Source organism: Elephas maximus, chromosome 26 (genome assembly GCF_024166365.1).
Source record: "Elephas maximus indicus isolate mEleMax1 chromosome 26, mEleMax1 primary haplotype, whole genome shotgun sequence".
In the NCBI taxonomy this organism is placed as follows: Eukaryota; Metazoa; Chordata; class Mammalia; order Proboscidea; family Elephantidae; genus Elephas; species Elephas maximus.
The window spans coordinates 13,795,020-13,808,776 of record NC_064844.1 but is presented as its reverse complement, the minus strand read 5'-3'; the positions used below and the strand labels follow the sequence as shown (position 1 = coordinate 13,808,776).

At 43.3% G+C, this 13,757-nt stretch overlaps 1 protein-coding gene across 5 annotated transcripts in view; it reads left to right on the top strand.

The window, feature by feature from the left end:
• The first annotated feature begins 370 nt into the window (after nucleotides 1-370).
• The window catches only part of FOXN2 (forkhead box N2), a 63,531-nt gene continuing 50,144 nt past the window's right edge, over nucleotides 371-13,757 (top strand). For 2 of the 5 annotated variants that reach the window (XR_007515521.1, XM_049870347.1), the window contains exon 1: nucleotides 714-882. The gene's annotated coding sequence lies outside the window, so the exon portion shown is untranslated. Of the gene's footprint in view, nucleotides 474-713; nucleotides 883-916; nucleotides 1,333-13,757 lie in introns of those variants that run through there. The other 3 variants (XM_049870350.1, XM_049870349.1, XM_049870348.1) reach the window with 3 other exon arrangements.

Here is a 13,757-nt window from a genome sequence, read left to right as displayed (position 1 = left end):
ACCACAAACACACTGAGTACAATTTTGGTCTAAAATCCCGCTCAAATGACAGCAATAATACTTTAAGTTTATACTAATGCGGTAAAGTTTATAAAACGCGTTAAGGATTTGGGGAACCCGGAGGAGCTCGGGCTACGGGGGTCAAAGGTCGCCTCTTAGCTCTCCAGGGCCGTCGCTGCAGCCCAGGACAGGAGGCTGCTCAGACCCGCCGGGGGGCCGCCCCCGCCCCGCCCCGCCTCGCGTCAGCCGACCACTCAGCGGCCGCGCCGCGCCCCCGCCGCACTCCTATAGGTCCATCCCGGGACGGGCGCGGCCTTTTCATTTTCCCGCCTTCCTCAGCCCCTTCTCACCCCGAAACCCGCACTAGACCACAACGTCTCCGCCCTGCCTTCCGTGCGGGCCCCGCCCTTCCGGACACGGCAGTCCCCCAGTCGCTGATCCGGGCAGCCGGCGGGTCGGGACCCCTCCCTTCGGTAGGAGATGGGAGGAGACCGGAGGGGTGGGTGGGCCGAGCCCCTTTCCCAAGAGTCGCGGGAGGCGGGGACTGGAGGGTGGGGAGGGGCGGGGCCGAGAAGGAGGGGCGGGGCGGGCGGGAGGGCGGGGACAGGCGGGAGGGGAGGGGCGGGTCGGGAGGGGGGCGGGGCCAATCGCCTAGGCGCCGCGTTGCCATGGCAGTGGGGGAGGGCGGAGGGAGGGGGAGGAAGAGAGCGGGAGGGGGATGTGGTGCTGCTTTGGCCGCCACCGCAGCTGCCGCTGCCTGCTCGTTGCCGCGTCTTCCCGGAGGCGGCTGCTGGAAGCCGCCGGGAGCAGCTGCGGGGCTCTGCCATATTGTGTCTTCCCCTGGCCGGCCCTTGCCTTCCCCCTGCGGCGGCCGAGCTGACGGTGAGTCCGGGCCGGCGCCGCTCGGCAGCTGCGCTCCCCGCCCTGGCCCGGGGCGCCGCTCCGGGGCGCTGAGGCAGCGCGTGCGGCCAGCGCCAGGCGTGGGGCGCGGAGGCAGCCGTCCCGTGACGCGCCCGGACATTTTTGTTCTGTGAGGAATTGGCGCCGGCGCGGGGGTCTCCCCGGCGCGTGGCTCGGGTGGCGTGCGGGCCCTGGGGGTGTGGAGCCCAGGCGAGTGTGGCCCCACGAGGAGTTGGGAGTTTTCCGGAGAGGTAACGTCAGCCGGGAGGGGGTGCCGGCTCCCCGGAGGGCTCGGAGGCGGCCCCCGGCAGGCGAAGGGCTCCCGTCAGGGCAGGGTCCGCTGTCGGCGGAAGTACCCGCGGCCCTCGCGAGCCGCCGCCGCCTGGGAGCGGAGCCCGACGTGCCGGGCGCGGGGTCCTCGTGCGGCCCCAGGTGGGAGTGCCCGGGCCCGGCCGAGTAGTGGCGGGGAGGCGCGGGGCGCGGCCGGGAGCGAAGTTCGGCCGGCGGGCGGCGGGGCGCGGCCGGGAGGTGGGCGACCGCGGGCCGACAGCGGGCGTCCTGGGCCCCTCGGCGGGTGGCCGTCGTGCTGGGTGGGAGCGAGGGTCGCGGCGGTGCGGAGCGGACACTTCCTGTTTGCCGCCCGCTCGGGGCCCGCGGTTGCCGCTGCCCCTCAGGCGTCGTTTTCCGGGCGAGGTGAGGGGCCGCGGGAGAGCGGTCGGGGCGTGTGGGAGGCCCCCCTGCCTCCCGGTCCGCCCCGCCGCAGGCAGCCCGGAGGCCGGCGGGGCTGGGAGGGGACGCGGCCCGGGCGCGCGGTGCGCCCCGCTCCACTCCTCGCTCCGCCCCTTCGCCCCGCGCCTTGTTCCTCCGCAGCGCTCGGGAGTTGGGTGCAATTCCAGTGCGGTCTCGAGGTCTTCTCGGTCCTGATTGCTACTTTAAAGTCTCTTTAAAGCAGCTCCTGTAGTTCATTTTCTCCTTGGTGGGGGAAGGCTTCGCGTCTAAAGAAATGACACAGACTTTTATTCTTCTACCCCAAATGCGAGGGAGCGGGAGGAGGGCGGTTTAGTTCCTGGTTAGTTTGGTGCTGCTTCTCCGACCGTCCTTCTGGTTGTGACAGCCACGTGGTCGGCTGAGCGCAGCCCGGTGCTTCGGCGGCACTGGGATCTGGGGCTTCGGTGGTAGCCGGGGGCTTTGCAAGCTTTGCATCTCCGTTTATTTTGGCGCTTCTGAGTTGGGGAAGTGGAAAAATCGGCACCGTTTGCACGCAGTGTATCTTTGTTCCGTCTTAATCTTAAAACTTAATTCTGTCCCCTTGGAGTTAACTTAAGGTATCTTATTGACATTTTTTGCCTTCCTCTGCCGTTTCGATGATTGATCTTTAAAATCTCAGCAGCAGTATTAGGCACTGTCAATTAGGCGCTAAGCCCATGGTTCTGGGGAATAGAATAGTACGTTATGGAGTTTCCCAACCCTGGAAAACAATCGTTTGAATTTCAGAATCATCAATAAGAGGTTCAAGTGTAATCAGAAATAATCACATTCAGGAGGCTTTCTTACTGGTACTTTTATAAAAATCTCACTTATTTTCTTTTTACATAAAAATCGTGACCCGAAAAGATAATATATTACCAATGAAAAGCTTTTTTAGGGATGAAAGAAATACTCCATATAAATTTAGGTATGTGCACTTTCTTAAGCTTTTTTTGGAAAAGTATTAATACAGCAGTAGTTGATATGAATGTTAACACGAATAGATTTCAGTTAAGGAAATAAATTTAATTTTTATTATATAGTACAGTAAAAGGTAAAAGAGTTGAAGGTAAGATTTTAAAAAAGAAACTTTTGGAGAGTTTGGAAAACTTTAAAATTTAAATCAAATCCGTGGTTACTAATTTCATCAGGCTTCATTTCGTGCTTGCTTTGGTGGATTTGAATGATTTCAGTAACGTGTTTTTGTTTGAGTTAGTTTTCTTTGCAGAATGCTGAACCACAGGGAACATTTAGAATATGTAGATAATTTAAGTTTTAGCAGCACTATTCAAATTTTTAAATTACACCACAACAGTGCTAAATTAATAAAATATTGGAGAGGCGCTCTGGCCTTCAGTGCAGAAAAGATAATACAATTAAGAAATGAGTGTGTATGTTGGCCACTGGGAGCAATGCCTAGTTGAGAAAGGAAAGTAAATGTGACGAAATACCTCATGTAAAGCAGGAAGCACTAAAAATACGCCGAAGGATATGCTGGAGTGCTATTGGTTGTGGGAACCAGCTATCAAAACGAAGCGTTGAAAAGGGCTGCCCTTAGTGTTTTAACTAATTTTCTCTCTAGGTGTGAATTTTCCTTATGTCCTTTTGGTTGCTTTTAGACTGTTGTCACTTTGGCCACCGGGTTTTGCATAAATAAATGCAAAAAGAGGTCCTCAAAAATAGCTTTGAGCGCCCAATGCTTTACTAATTCCTTAAGGAAGGAAAAGAGGTCTTAAAATTTGACCCCTATTCTTAGGTTGGAGAGACAAGATTAACATAGATTAAAAGAAAAAGTTTACAATCTGAGAGGACATATTTTAGGAGTTAAATTGTATGATGCAGGCAGGTACTGTAAGAATTGAGAGGGAAACCTTAGAGGGTTTGAGTAGATGGGGCTGAGGGGGGACTCCTTGGAGAAAACAAGGCCCTTGCCTTCTAAAGTCTCATCTTCGCATTACTCGCCTTAGGTTACGGTTCCTGAGGATGATACCACTCTAATGACCAAAATCCCTTATATCAAATGTGAATACAGTAAGTCCCAGGTTAGGAACATCCACCCTATGGACAACTCTGTACTTGTCCTTTAATGTTGTATAAATTTCAAGGCTTCTAACTGGTTAGTTCCAGTTGGAGCCCCTGCTGAGAACTTGCGTTTCTAACAAGCTCCTAGGTGTTGCTAATGCTGCTGGTTAGGGACCAATTCTGAGACCCACTAGTAAAGCCTAAGGAAAAACCAAGCCCGTTGCTGTGGAGTTGATTCCAACTCATGGTGACCCTAGTGGACAGAGTAGAACTGCCCCATAGAGTTTCCAAGGAGCACCTGGTAGATTCGAACTGCTGACCTTTTGGTTAGCAGCAGAGCACTTAACTACTACGCCACCAGGGCTTCCACTAGTAGAGCAGTGGTTCTCAAATTTTAGTATACATAAGAATCACTTGGGGATCTCGTTAAACCGTAGATTCTGATTCAGTCTATCTGGGGTGGAAATGTAAATTCTCAGCAGGGGTTCAAACTAGATCGAACCTGTTCGAATGACAACAAAAACAAAAAAAACCCAAACCTATTACCATGGAGTGAATTCTCACTCAAGTGACCTTATGGGGCAGAGTAGAACTGCTCCTATAGGTTTCCAAGGCTATAAGTCTTTGTGGAAAGAGACTGCCACATCTTTCTTTCATGGAGCAGCTGGTGGGTTCGAACTGCCAGCCTTCTGATTAACAGCCAAGCACTTAACCACGGTGTCACCAGGGCTCCTGGAACTGGCTCAAAGCCCTGGTAAATTTGCCCTCACTTTGAAGCGATTGAACCAACCCGGGCTCACAACAGATTCTTCATGACAGTCACCTTCACTTGCTGCACTGGAAGCTTTTAAATCATTGAAAAGGCTTCGAGCCTTGTTTTGCCCTAAAACCACCAAAACCAAACCGAGTGCCATCGAGTCGATTCCAACTCATAGCGGCCCTATTGGAGAGAGCAGAACTGCCCCATAGAGTTTCCAAGGATTGCCTGGTGGATTCGAACTGCCGACCCCTTGGTTAGCAGCCATAGCACTTAACCACTATGCTGCCAGGGTTTCCTTGTTGCACTAAAGTAAGGCTAGATAAGAACTGTACAGACCTGTTCTGACTTACAGATTTGACCTAAAGACACTTTGGAACAGATCTCATTCGTAACCAGGGGAGTACCTGTACCAAACCTCTTCTCACAACATTTTGGACTTTTTGAACTCTGTCCCCAGCCTTCTCCCGTCTTATCTTCCACCAATCTATAGGAATTGTTCATTATCCACTACTCAACCTGGTATTACACTTTTACTTTTTTTAAACCTTTGCTGCTGTACCGTTTTTCTGTTGGAAATGGACCTGCACACATCCTCATAACTACTGATAATTTGCTGAAGCTAGAGGCCTGGCTGAAATCTTCATTTCCCTGAGAAGTCTTAGAATCATAGAATTTTAGAGTTCCCTTCGTCTTTGCAACTGAAAATTCTTTCCCTTCTCTAAACCTGTTGCTGTCGATTCGATTCTGACTCATAGTGACCCTATTGGATGGAGTAGAACTGCCCCATAAGGTTTCCAAGGATTCAAACTGCTGACCTTTTGGTTAACAGCCGAATGCTTAACCACTGCGCCACCAGGGCTCTGTCCCTTCTTTAATAGCATTTAATTTCTTTGGGTTGTAGCATTCTATATGGCCTTGTTTTCATTTAGTATTTTTTTAGCCTATACCATGTGCCAGACATTGTTATAGAAACTGAGAATACAACATTGAACAAGACAAATATTCCCATGTTCTTTTTTAGTTATCTTTTTAGGTTTTCTCACCACAACTAGATTATAAGGTCTTTTATCACCCAGAGGAGTCTTATTTTCTCAGATATCTGTTACATGCTTAGTGAATATTTGGTTGTTTTCTGCATAAAGAAAAGGCAGGACTTCTAGTAGAGGTGAAGAGATGGATGGAAAGACATTTCTTTAAAAGTGAAGGGAACAATACGAAATAACAACCAATTATGGATGGTCTTTGAAAACATTGCCTCTGAATTTAAACATGGTTTAGTACAAAAGGAAGATGGTGTTTGAACTGGAGAATATGATAAAAATCCTTATTTGGGAAAGTTTCATTTGACCACGGTGTACAGGACTGATTACTAACTGTGGGAATGGAGAGGAATCTATTAAAGGAAAAATCAAGAATTCAGAGAGAGCTTTGGAAAGAGAACATCATCAGGAAAGATGAGTTCATTTAGCTGACTGAAGTGAGTGGGAGATATCATAGTGAATATAACTTGTAATGACTGGAAATGGAGACGTGAGGTAATCCATTCGTATAGAGGTGACTGTTGGGAATTTTGTCATAGAGGTAACAGCTAAAGTGTTGAGGACTAAGGAACATGCAGGGGGTATTTGCTTTGGTTATATGTGACTTCATAATTCATACTGTAGACTTGTACAATGCCTGTGGTACTGTTTTATTAGGAATGCTGTCCCTGTCTTACCATCAAATATAAAGGGATCAAAATAATGTTTATCATTTCACTTCTGAGGGATTTGGGTTCATGTATTCCTTATTTCCCTTAATCCAGTTTTTAAAACTTAAATGAACATTATCTTAGAGTAGCTTTACATTTACAGTAAAGTTGCAAGATAGTACAAAGAGTTTCCTTATACTTCTTGCTCAGTTTCCTCTGTTGTTAACATCTTACATTATGTACTCTGGTACATTTGTCATAATTAAGGAAACAAAATTGCTGTATTACTATTAGATAAACTAAACATTTTATTCAGATTTCACTAGTTTTTCCCTAATGTCCTTTTTCTGTCTCAAAATTCCAGTTTCTCAGACTTTTCTTGTTTTTGATGGCCGTGACAGTTTTGAGGTGTACTACTGAGGAATTTTGTACAGTGCTTCTCAACTGGGGTTTGTTTGTGTTTATCTCCTGATTAGAATGGGGTTATGAGTTTCAGGAAAGAAGACAACAGAGATGAAGTGCCATTCTCTTCACATTTTGTCAAGGGTATATGCTAACAACATGACTTACCATTGTTGATCACCTGGTGGAAGTTGTGTTTGCCTTGGTTCTCCGCTGTAGATTTACCCACATCTCGCCCCTTCCATACTCTGTTCTTTGGAAACAAGTCACTGAGCACAGCCCATGCCCAGGACCTTAACCTAATTTTGATTCATCTATTCTTTATTTCCCTCAACCTATTTTTTATTTCCAGAAGTAAACATTTAAACTTGGATGGGTATTGACTAACTACTGTATTTAGGTGCTAAGTTGTGAGAAAGAGAGTCATCATTCCTACTCTTCTGGAGTATGTCTGATTTAATTTATCCCTTCATCTATATAGATCTTTATTTCATTGACAGTTATAAACACAAAATTACTGTAAGCCCTAAAAGGCTAAATAAAGCTCTTTACTTCAGTAGCCGTGTAGAAGATATGTTATTGTCATAAGGGTTAAATGTGTGCAACATAAAAATAACTGTCTTTTTGCTGCTAACACAGATAATGAAAAAATAACTTTGATTCTCTCCAAGCAGATGTATTACTGTTAAAGTACCAGGATGGTTAATGAGCATGAATTGAGTATAAGAAAATTCTTGGAAAAGATAGGTGTAAACCTAAGAAAATAAAAGCTTTTTGATAGTATTTTCATAGGTATTGATGCTTCTGCCACTCAGGAGCTTTCTTTTCTGAGAAATGGTTTGGGAGCTGTGTTGGAGAAAGAGGAGGGACCCTGGCCTCTCTTTATGAGAAACCATGATTACTTATGGAAGAGAAAATGAGGGTAAGGGAAATAAAGAACATTAATCGTATTTTTGAAAGTGATGATAAACCTTTTTTTGGAGGGAGGCCACTTTATAATTAATAGAAGACTGATGGCATTCTAACATTGGAACGTTATTGATAAAATAATACCAGTTGTATTGGAGAGTAAGATTTGATTAACCAAAGATTTGTTGAATGAAAATTCCAGTTAGTTTTTTCTAGTTAACTAGGTTAACTACACAGCATGCTTACTTCGAACTGTTTCTGAAAATCTTTCTAAAATATATTAATACACATCACATTGTACAGCCCACTGAACATAATTTAATATTTAGAATGTTGCAGTGAGCGAGTTAGTGTAGTTATTTTGAGTTTTATACATAACCTTGGAAGTAGAGAATTGGGGAAACTGATAGACTTATATCCTCGTGGTTTATTTCTTTATCCTGAATGAAGAAGTAAAAAAGAGGAAGAAATTTCTGTAAATTAAGATTTTACTGTTTTGCCTGTGCTATGCACAGTGATTAAGAAGTTGGCAGTTTGAGGCCCCCAGCCACGCCTTGGAAATCCTGTGGGGCAGTTCTGTCCTATAAGGTTGCTGTGAACAAGGTTTTTTTTTTTTTTGGCAGTATACTTTTGACCAATCCCCCTTTCCTTAAAAGGTCAACTGAAATACTACCTCCTCCTAATCTGACTGAAAAACATTTATTAATAATCAAAGCAATGCTTGCCACCTTTTGTTAAGTGTCTACTGTGTACTGGCACAGGACTATACTCTAGACACATGACTATGTAATTGAATTCCCAAATAGTAAAACCGTGTATGGAGTGTTTTATTCCCATAGATAAACAGATTCTGGGAAATTATGTAAATAAATTGCTGAATATTTGAACCCAAGTCTGTCAGGCTTTAAAATCCATATCCTTTGTACTGTAACCTAGATTCTTAAAAAATGGTATTTACCAGGATGAAATGCTTACATGTTGCCTTATTCTCTTTAAAGAATAGGGAAAAATACAAGGTCGGGAGAGGAAACAAATATTTATATACCACCTATTATGTGGCAGGAATGCTACTATTTATTAGTGAGTTAAGTAAGTGGTGTTATTCCCTGAGACTCAGGAAGATTAAGTCATTTGTCAAAGATTACATATGTAAGTTGTTGGCTGATGGACGTACTTGACTTCAAAGCCTTACTTTTTGACTTTTCTGGTATAGCACCCTGTTACGTTTATCCATTTCAACATTTGGTTCCTAAATATTATGGTCTGTGCTAGATGCTGGTTACACAAAAATGAATGTAATGCTTTCTGCCTAAAAGGACCCATCTTTTAGTATTTTTTCAAGTGGGTGATGAAAATTGATGTAGTAAATTGTGGCCAGCATTTCTTAAAAGAAAAAAAAAAACAATGGAAAAATTCAGTGCCTTGTACATGGTAAGTGTAAAGAATTATTTCATGAAATTTTCAGATAATAACGTGTATGTTTTGAGTCTTTATGAAAAATGCATTTCTTAGTGTGGGATAACATCAAAAATTTGAAAACCACTTGCATTAGGTTGGATTCCCTAGAGAAGCAAAACCAGTGAAACATATATATATATATATATATATATACACACACACAAACACGTATATATATGTATGAGAGAGATTGATTTATCTCAAGGAAATGGCTCATGTAGTTGTACGGGCTGACCAGTCCCAAGTCCTTAGGTCATGCGGCAGCTGGAGGCTTCTCCTGACAACATAGCTACAGGGGCTAACAAACCCAAGTTTGGCAGATCAGATGGCAGGCCACTGGCTCGTGGGCTGTGGAGGCTGACGATTTCCAAGATTGGAAGGTAAGTTGGCAGGGCACTGGTTCACAGGCTGCAGAAGCTGGTAAATCTTAAGACCAGTGGTTAGCGTGGCAGGCAAGTGGCTCAAGTCCCAAGAACTGGAGGTTGGATGGTGACAGGGCCAGATGCAGGATCCAGAGCAAGTAAGCGAGTTTTGCCAAAACATCCATATATATTGGATGTAGGCCACCCCTGAGGAAACTCCCCATACAACTGATTGGCTGATCACATTAGATTACATCATGAAGGATAACTACATCATTACATGACTGCCATACCACTGAGAATCGTGGCCTAGCCAAGTTGACCCACAACCTTAACCATCACAGTGGAAGAGATGGAAAGGTAAACAAATGAATAATCCTAAATAGCAAGTCATTTATATAATGGGGAGGTCAACACATGGGGTCACTATGAATTAGAATCAACTCACTGTCAAATGGTTTTTTTTTTTTTTCTTTTTATAGGATGTAAGAGGTACAGGTGCTAACCAAAAGAATGGCAGTTCTAATCCACCAGGCACTCCTTTGAAACCGTATGGGGCGGTTCTCCTCTGTCCTTTAAGGTTGCTATGAATTGGAATCAAATGGGTTTGGTTTTTTGGTTTTAAGGAAGCGCTATGGAAAAAGCAAATAATTCGAGGAACTCTCCCAGGAGAGGTGGCTCTGAGCAATCTTAAAGCGTCTTAAAGCATTGAGTATGGAGTCCATGAAGGAATGACCATGGTATATCCAGGAAATCTAGGGGTAGTGTGAAATGCAGCAAACAGGAGCCTAGTGTTTTAGGGAACTTATAGGTCACCGTACCAAAGATTTTAGATCTTTATTACTAAGTCTGTGATTCTGAAGTCTCATGGTGTTCTCTTGCTAAAGAGCAAGTATATTTATTTATTTGACTCCATCACACAATCTAGGAACAATTTTAGTAATAGAAAATTTGGCTGTATGACATATATGCAGTAAAAATGATGATTTATAAAAACAATTGTAACCAAAAACAGTTACTTTGAGGTGACTATCAAATATTTTCCACTTTTTCTTGTGTTTTATTATCTGTTGACTATTACTAGCAGACTAAAGTTGTAAGAAAACTTTATTAGAGAAAAAGTTGTCAGTTAACTTTAACCCTGAATTGTGAAGACCACTATTCAATTTTGATGATACCTAGGGGCCAGCTGCTGGAACAAAAGTATCAGAACTAGAGCTTGTAATCTTCACCTACAGCTCTGTTTTGTTTGGCTTGTAATAATTATTTGCCAATATTTAAATATTGGTACATTTCACACAAAAACCTACAGTCTGTTATCTCTTGGAAATTTGAATATCGTGGCAACATTAGTTTCTTGTTCCCAAATGGTCATAATTGGCTAAAGCTCCTTAGCTGCTGTCCCCCTTTTAGGCAAGGCAGTCCGTGTCATTCTCTGTTGTCTTACATCAGGTCCTTTTCATTCATTTGTTGCTTACCTGGCTGGCCCTTGTAGGCATTTGAATTGAGTCCTTTGTATAACACTTTGTGTTTTGAAAAGGGGATTTTGGTTTTTAAAAGATCACTCTGCTGGTATTGGTGAGGAAGGATTGGAGGAATATGAGAAGGGCCTGGTTAGAATGTTGTTATTATAGAGCAGCAGATGAGATATTCTTTTCTTCCTTTGAGCCTATGGTACTTTGTACCTTTCTCAAAGCACTTAACTCTACCGAGTGTTTCTTACCTCTTCAACTGAATTGTAAGTACCTCATACATAATACGTGCTAGAAAAGTACTTGTTGAATTTAATTATGTGTATTCTAAGAATCAGTAAATGTCAAATACTTTTTAAACATGTGTTGCACGTGAGTGGGAACCAGAACAGGTTGGTACCATGTAATGACAGTAGAATTTTAATTCATTGTTTTGTTTGCCAAACACCGGAAGGAAACACTGTTGTGGGAAAATTGGTCTCTTGGTTTGCCATGTAATTTAATTACATTGTTTTGAAGATTATTCCAAAACCTCTTTATTAACCTGTTTTCTACTGATACCTGTAAGTAGTTTTCAAATAATATCAGCTGCAGTTTTTTATTTTCCAAAATTTCTTTATTCTTTTTATTATAAAATAAAACATAGATGCAGAAAGCCACACCAAACAAATGTATAGCTTAGTGAATTATTATAAGGCAAATGCCTTTTAACCATCTTCCAGGTAAAGGAGTAGAATTTTGCCGGTCACCTTAAGAGTCCTTCCACGTGCCCATTCCTAATCACACCCCCCTTCCTTCAAAAAGTAACCACTCCTGACTTTTTTTGAATGATCACTTAATTAGGGTTGTTTTTAGTTTTATTACCCAAGTGTGTACTCCTAGTTGTCTGTATAGTTGCATCTCCCTCCCTCTGTGTCGACCTGCTTGCCCGCCGCAGTTTGTCAGATCTTTAAGTCTGCAGGTTTTCCCTCTCTCCCTTTAGTTTCCCTAGAACTTACCCATTCAAGAATTCTGGGCCTTTTGACTTGCCAGGTCTCCCGCAGCCGGGATGTTGCCCGTTGCACACTCACGGAGCAGCTCAGCATGCGCCTCTGTCCTTTCCATCTCCTGCCAGTTGGCAGTTGGGCCCGTTGTTTGATTCTGCTTGAAGACTATAGTTGCTGGGCTTTTTGTTTTGTTTTAGTTTTCTTCATCAGGGGGCATCTAGTATCCTATTTTTGCTCTTTCTTGATGTTGGCAGCCTTTAATGCTCAAAGCCTAGATCCATTAGTCCACTACAGCTTGCAAGATGATTTTTTTTTTTTTCAGTTCCATAATTCTATTTTTGTTTCTCTATTGGAATAATTCCATGACAATACAATTTTATAGAATAGTTTTCTGTCACCTACTGTTTGGTTACCCAGTGGTACAGATCATACAGGAAAGGCAGATTATTGCTTGATTCCTTCCTTTTGTTTAGCCAATTTTTAAGATAATGAATTGATTCCTTGCATTTCTCAGAAAGTGACATTTTTCTTTCTTTTTAATCTTACTAATTTATGGGCTTCAGTCCATTGCCATGTATTCATTGAAACATTATTTATTTTTTGTATATTAAATCTTTGTTCTCCTATCATTTAAAAAAGTAGTATGGCATTACTACCCTGCCAGATCATATGGCCGTTGTTGTTGTCAGGTGCCATTGAGCCTGTTCTGACTTGTATGTACGACAGAACAAAACACTGCCCAGTCGTGCACCGTCCTCACAATTTTTGCTGCATTTGAACCCATTATTGCAGCCACTGTGTCAGCCCTTCTTGAGGGGCTTCCTCTGTTTTGCTGACCCTCTACTTTACCAAGCATGATGTCCTTCTCCAGGGACTGGTCTGTATTGGTAATGTGTCCAAAGTATGTGAGACAAAGTCTTGCCATCCTCGCTTCTAAGGAACATTCTGGCTGTGTTCGTTCCAAGGCAAGTTTGTTTGTTCTTCCTGGCAGTTCATGGTATATTCAGTATTCTTCACCAACACCATAATTCAAAGGCATCAATTCTCTTTAAAAAAAAAAAACCCATTTCTGTCGAGTCAGTTCCAACTTGTAGCGACCCCAGTCCTCCTTACCCAAAACCAAACCCAATGCCATTGAGTTGATTCCGACTCCTAGCAACCCTATAGGACAGAGCAGAACTGCCCCATTGAGTTTCCAGGGAGCACCTGGCGGATTCGAACTTGCGACCCTTTGGTTAGCAGCCGTAGCACTTAACCATTATGCCACTAAGGGTTTCCCTAATCCTTCTTAAAAAAAAAAAAAAAATCCTCCTTAGGTCTCCCTTATTCATTGTCCAGCTTTTGCATGCCTGTGAGGCGATTGAAAACACCCTGGTTTGGGTCATGCATACCTTAGTCCTCAAGGTGACAGCTTTGCTTTTTAACACTTGAAAGAGGTCTTTTGCAGTACTTACTTGCCCAATGCAATCCGTCCTTTGATTTCTTGACTGCTGCTTTCATGGTCGTTGATTGTGGGTCCAAGTAAAAAAAAAAATCCTTGACAGCTTCGGTTATCATGATGTTGCTTATTGGTCCAGTTGTGAGGATTTTTCTTTTCTTTATGTTGAGGTGTAATCCATACTGAGGGCCGTAGTCTTTAATCTTCATCAGTAAGTGCTTCAAGTTTCTCACTTTCAGCAAGCAAGTTTGTCATCTGCATATTTCATGTTGTTAATGAGTCTTTCTCCAATCCTGATGTCATGTTCTTCATATAGACCAGTTCTCAGATTATTTGCTTAACAAACAGATTGAGTAAATATGGTGAAAGGATTACAAGCCTGACACATACCTTTCCCGATTTTAAACCATGCAGTATCCTCCCTTGTTCTTTTTGAACAGCTCCCTCCTGGTCTGTGTACAGGCTCCACATGAGCACAATTAAGTGTTCTTATGGCCATTACATACTATAATCTTTCCTTTTAAACCTCATTTAATCTAATTTCTTCAAGTATAACCTTTTGTTTAATGCTCACCACCAGGTTTTATATTGTTACCTGTAGTCATTTTGGC